This window comes from Saimiri boliviensis, chromosome 9 (assembly GCF_048565385.1).
Source record: "Saimiri boliviensis isolate mSaiBol1 chromosome 9, mSaiBol1.pri, whole genome shotgun sequence".
Taxonomy (NCBI): domain Eukaryota; kingdom Metazoa; phylum Chordata; class Mammalia; order Primates; family Cebidae; genus Saimiri; species Saimiri boliviensis.
The window spans coordinates 75,460,797-75,467,449 of NC_133457.1; the positions used below are offsets into that span (position 1 = coordinate 75,460,797).

At 32.8% G+C, this 6,653-nt stretch overlaps 1 non-coding gene across 1 annotated transcript; it reads right to left on the reverse strand.

Moving 5' to 3' along the window:
- Nucleotides 1–6,303: 6,303 nt before the first annotated feature.
- LOC120367994 (small nucleolar RNA SNORA3/SNORA45 family) lies at nucleotides 6,304–6,438 on the reverse strand. Its single transcript, XR_005582225.1, has one exon. It is a non-coding gene; the product is annotated as a small nucleolar RNA SNORA3/SNORA45 family (small nucleolar RNA).
- Between the last annotated feature and the right edge of the window lie 215 nt (nucleotides 6,439–6,653).

Genomic DNA, 6,653 nt, shown 5'->3' on the forward strand with positions numbered 1-6,653 from the left:
CTCTGAATATAAAATGGCCTTTTCACACTCTTTATGTTATAGAGAAAAAAAAAAAAAAACAGATTCAGCTTCTTAGCTATGCAGCTAAGTCCTACCCAAGCTTCAGTTGACTAAGAGTCTACCATTGCCTTCTATGAAACCACTATCATCTCCCCATGGAGCCAATGCCCAGTAACTCCTACTTGTCAATTATTTCTATGTGTCCTGTCTCTCTTTTACTCCTTACAGGCCTGGAGATTCAGACTTCAGTTTTCAATTATATTAAGCTGAACTTTAAAAGAAAGGAAAAAAACGTGGCTTGAGTTGGCAAAGTTTATTTATTTGGAAATAGTAGGGTTTTTTTTTTTTCAATTTTAGAAAAGATATTTGAATTTTTTTGAGACAGAGTCTCACTCTGTTATTGAAATGTGTTTTTCAAATGGGGTAAATACATGACACCTGTAAGTCCTAGTACCGAATGTCTCAAGATAATTCTTGACTTATTTTGAGGATAAAATTAAGGTTATAATTTTTCATTCTACCAATAAGAATCCCCTGAACTGTTAGACCAAGGGATGCCCCTTCTTTCAGGAAATTCCCATAGTATACGCATGTGAAATAGCTTTTGTTTAACTAAAGCTAGTGTTCTCTCTTCAGCTAAACAGATAATCTCCTAATGTTAGGAATATGCTGCCCAGTGTTGTGATACACCCATAGCATCCACCTCCCTTACTGCCACATGGTGCCTTCTCCATGCTTGTCTGTCTATTAAACAAGGCATGACAGAGAAGTATTAAAGTCTGCAAATGTTTTACAGTATGAGAAACTTCCACCTTCCTGGTAAAAGAAATCATTGCTATAAATTTGGCCATTGCTGCATTCTAGATATAAATCCATTTGAAAGTTTCTTAAAGCAGAAGTCATCAAACTTTTTCGTAAAGAGCAAAATAGTAAATATTTTAGGCTTTGGAAGCCATATAGTCTATGTTAGAACTAGTCAACTCTGCCACTGCAACGTGAAAACAGTGTATCAACAAATGAACATGCATGTATTCCAATAAAATTTCATTTACGAACAAATAAGTGGAAGGCAAGATTTCATGCCCAGATAGTAATTTACAGGCCCCTCTCCTCGAGTGTGAAAAAAAAAGAAAATGAACATTTTAAGTGATTTCTATTCAACCACAAGAGTGTAGGTAAGTAAATCAGAGGATAGAAAAACAATAGCTAACATCAATGAACCAGTCTGGCTCTTCAAAAAGATTAACAAAATTAACATACATTTAGCTAGATTGACTAAGAAATAAAAATGTCTCAAATTACCAAAATCTAAAATAAAATGAGGATATCACTACCGATTTTACAGAAACAAAAAAAAAGAAGGTTATAAAAGAGTATTATGAAAAAATTGTATACAGCGGAGGGCATAAACGAGGTGAAATGATCAAATTTCTGGAAACACCCAACCTGCCAAGACTGATGCATGAAGAAACAGAAGATCTTAATAGGCATATAACGTACATGGAAATTAAATCCATAATCAAGAAACTACCAACAGAGAAATGCCCAGGACAAGATGGTTTCACTAACAAATTCTATCAAACATTTAAAGAAGAATTAACACGAATCTTTCTCTTCAAAATATTCTCCAAAACAATTGAAGAGGAAGAAATACTTTCTAACCTATTTTATGAACTTAACATTACCCAGATACCAAAGCCAGCCAAAGACACTACAAGCAGACAAATATCCCATATGAACATTGATGCAAAAATCCTCAGCAAAATACTAGGAAACCAAGTTCAGGAACATATTAAAAGGATTATACATCATGGCCAAGTGGGATTTATTCCTGGAAGGCAGGAATGGTTCAACATAAAAAAAAAATCAATTGATGTAATACTCCACATTAACAGAATGAAAGAAAGAAACCACGTGATTATCTCATTGGTGGAGAAAAAGCATTTGACAAATTCAGTACCCAAAACAACTCAATAAATCAGTAATAAACAGAAACTTATTCACATAATAAAGTCCAAATACGGAAAATTCTCAGCCTACATTATACTCAGTGGTGAAGGAATTAAGTTTTTCCTCTAAGATTTGGAACAAGACAAGGATGCCTACTTTGACCACTTCTTTACAGCATAGTAACGGAAGTTCCAGCCAGAGCAATTTTAGGCAAGGAAAAGAAACAAAAGTCATCCAATTTAGAAAGGAGGAAGTAAAAATATGTCTGTTCATAGATTATATAATCTCGTGTAGAAACTCCTGAAGATTTCACCAAAAACAACCAACTTTATTCAACTAATAAAGAAGTTCAGCCAAGTAGCAAAATATAAAGTCAACACACATAAATTAGTTGCTTTACATGCATTAGCAAAAAACAGTAGCTAACAAATTAAGAAAACAATTCTGTTAATAATAACATCAAAAGAAATAAAATGTTTAAGAATTTACCAGTAAAGTGAAAGACTTATACATTGCAAATTATAAAACATTGCTAAAATAAATTTAATTAACTAGTTAATTAAGACATAAATAAATGGATAAACATCTTTTGTTCATGGGTTGAAAGACTTAATATTGTGAAGATGATAACACTACTCAAAATAATCTACAGATCAATGTAATTTTTATCAGAATCCCAATGATATTTTACAAAAAAACAGAATAACTTATCCTAAAATGTATAGGAAACTGTAAGAGACTCCAAATAGCCAAAATAATTTTGAAAAAAAAATAACAAAGCTTGAGGACTCACACTTCCCTCATCACAAAACTTACATCACATTTACATTAATCAAAAATACTGTGATATTGGCATATGGACAGACACATGAACAAATTAAAAACAATAAAATACCCAGAAATAAATCCCCATGCATATGATTGAGTGATTTTTCACAAGGAAACTAAAAACATCTGATGTAAAGGACAGCCTTTTTTAAAATAAATACAGCTTAGAAAACTGGATATTCCCATGGAAATAATGAATTTGAGTTCTTACCTAACAAAGTAGTTAAATATCAATTCAAACTGAACCAAAGACCTAAATATAAGAGCAAAAACTATAAAACACTTAGAAGAAAACAGAAGAAATACCTCCTGACATATGATTTGGCAAAGATTTCTAGGATATGGCACCAAATACACACACAACAAAATAAAAAATAGATTAATTAGATTACACCCAATTTTAAAATTTCTGTGCATCAAAAGACACTATAAAAACAGTAGAAAAAGCAACCCGTAGAAAAGTGTCTGTTCATGTCCTTCACCCACTTTTGAATGGGTTTGTTTGCTTTTTCTTGTAAATCTGTTTTAGTTCTTTGTAGATTCTGGGTATTAGCCCTTTGTCAGATGGGTAGTTTGCAAAAAATTTTTCCCATTCTATTGGTTGCTGGTTCATGCTAATGATTGTTTCTTTTGCTGTACAGAAGCTCTGGAGTTTAATTAGATCCCATTTGTCTATTTTGGCTTTTGTTGCCAATGCTTCTGGTGTTTTAGTCATGAAGTCCTTGCCTATTCCTAAGTCCTGAATGGTTTTGCCTAGGTTTTCTTCTAGGGTTTTTATGGTGTTAGGTCTTATGTTTAAGTCTTTAATCTATCTGGAGTTAATTTTAGTGTAAGATATGAGGAAGGGGCCCAGTTTCTGCTTTCTGCACATGGCTAGCCAGCTTTCCCAACAGCATTTAAAAATGCTCATCATCACTGGTCATTAGAGAAATAAAAATCAAAACCACATTGAGATACCATCTGATGCCAGTTATAATGGAGATCATTAAAAAATCTGGAGACAAGGCTGGGCACCGTGGCTCACACCTGTAATCCCAGCACTTTGGGAGGCTGAGGCGGGTGGATCACGAGGTCAAGAAATTGAGACCATTCTGGCCAATATGGTGAAACCCTGTCTCTACTAAAAATACAAAAAAATTAACTGGGCATGGTGGCGTGTGCCTGTAATCCCAGCTGCTCAGGAGACTGAGGCAGAATTGCCTGAACCCAGGAGGTGGAGGTTACGGTGAGCCGAGATCATGCCATTGCACTCCAGCCTGGATTATAGGAGCGAAACTCTGCCTCAAAAAAATTAATTAATTAATTAATTAATTAAATAAAATAAAAATCTGGAGACAACAGATGCTGGAGAGGATGCGGAGAAATAGGAACACTTTAATACCGTTGGTGGGAATGTAAGTTAGTTCAACCATTGTGGAAGACAGTGTGGCGATTCCTCAAGGACCTAGAAATAGAAATTCCATGTGACCCAGCAATTGCATGACTGGATATATAACCAAAGGTTTATAAATCATTCTACTATAAAGACATATGCACATGTATGTTCATTATGGCACTGTTTACACTAGCAAAGACTTGGAACCAACCCAAATACCCATCAATGATAGACTGGACAAGGAAAATGTGGCACATACACACCATGGAATACTATGCAGCCATAAAAAACAATGAGTTCGTGTCCTTTGTAAGGACGTGGATTAATCTGGAAACCATCATGCTCAGCAAACTGACACAAGAAAAGAAAATCAGACACTGCATGTTCTCAAACTAGGTGGATGTTGAACAATAAGAACACATGGACACAGGAGGGGAGCATCGCACACTGGGATCTGTTGGGGGGGAATACCGGAGGGACAGCATGGGGTAGGGAGTTGGGGAGGGATAACATGGGGAGAAGGGCCAGATATAGGTGATGGGGGGATGGAGACAGCAAACCACACTGCCATGTATGTTCCTATGCAACAATGCTGCATGTTCTGAACATGTATCCCAGAACCTAAAGTACAATTACATATATATATATATATAATATATATATATATATTATATATATATATATGGAAAAAACCTATAAAATGTGAGAAAATAGTTGCAAATAATATATCTGATAATGGATTAATATTGAGACTACATAACAAATTCCTACAACTCAACAAAATAAAGACATATAACTCAATACTAAAACGGGCAACAGATTTGAATAAACATTTCACCACAGAAGGCATACATATGACCAGGAAACCTATGAAAAGACTGTCAAAACCACTATCCATTGGAGAAATGCAAATCAAGACCACAATGAGATATCATTTCCCACCTGTTAGAATTGCTATTACTAAAACTTTAAAAAATAAAGCCAAAAAAAAAAAAAAACAACAAGGACTGATAAAGATGTTGAAAAATTGGAACCCTTGAGCATTGCTGGTAGGAATGTAAAATAGTGCAGTCTATGGAAAATAGGTGATGGTTCATTAAAAATTTAAACATAGAAATGCCAGACGATTCAGCAATTTTATCTTAAGTCTATACCAAAAAACTGAAAGCAGAGATTCAGATACTTGTACAAAAATATTCATAGCAGCATTATTAACCAAAGCCAAAAGGTGAAAACAACTCAAATGTCCATGAACAAATAAATAGGTAAACAAAATGTAATATAAACTTACAGTGGAGTATTATTTAGTCTTAATAATATAATTCTAATATATGATAAAAAATAAATGAACTTTAATAAAATTATGCTAAGTAAAATATATAGAAATTAGGGATTTCTAATTTAGCCATTATTTCTTCAGATATTCTTTCTGTTACTTTCTCTCTCTACTCTCCCTTTGTTACTCCTATTATGTATTATGCTGGATGGTGTCCTGCAGTTCTCTAAGGCTCTGCTCACTTGTTTTTATTCTTTTTCCTTTTTATTACTCAGGCTACATTAGCTATTTTTTAAATTTTAAATATCTAATTTATTTTTTAATTTTACAAGTAATGTACATATTTACAGGGGGTACATAGTCATATTTTGTTATATATAATACTTAGTGATCAGATCAATGTAGTTCACATGTACATCATCTCAAACATTTGTCATTTCTTTGTGTTGGGAACATTCAATATCCTCCCTCTAGCTATTTAAACTATATATTATTGTTAACTATGGTATTTGTGACTCATACTATGTGTTTGAAAATAAGTCATGCTCTTTCTTTGCTACATTCAGGATTCTACATTTGTCTTAATATAATGTTTAGTTCATATAGGCTCTAGCTTTGCACAGGTGTGATTCCTTTTAAATTGTTGCTATCTAAAAGGAATGTTTAAAAGTTTTTCTCAGTAATTGTGGATTTGCCAATTTTTCTTCTGATTTATATAATCTCTGTTTTATATACTTTAGTGATATATGATTAGGTATATCAGGATTAACAATTGTAGCATATTTTTAAAAATTTTTTCTTTTAATCAGTGTGTGCCATTCTAAATTATTTATTTTATTTTTATTATTTTATTTATTATTTTATTTTTTTAAATATATATTTCTGATCTGGGTACTAATGGGAGCACCGACTGCTCCTGCCAGTGAATCAAGACCAGTAGATTCTCTCCGAGTACGTACTCTAGTACACCAGGAAAAGAGTTGTGTCAGGATATGACTCTAGTCTTGGCATTTTTATTTTATATAATGTATTTCATCTAAATAACATTTATGTATTTCCTTTGCATTAATATACACAAATGAATTTAAATATCCATTAAATATGCATATATACATATATAATTTTAAGATTTCATTTTGTATTAAATATATCTCATTATTTAACTAAATTTTTTTTTGGTCTAATATGAAACTTTCTGTTTTTGAATAAGTGAGTTTATCTAAT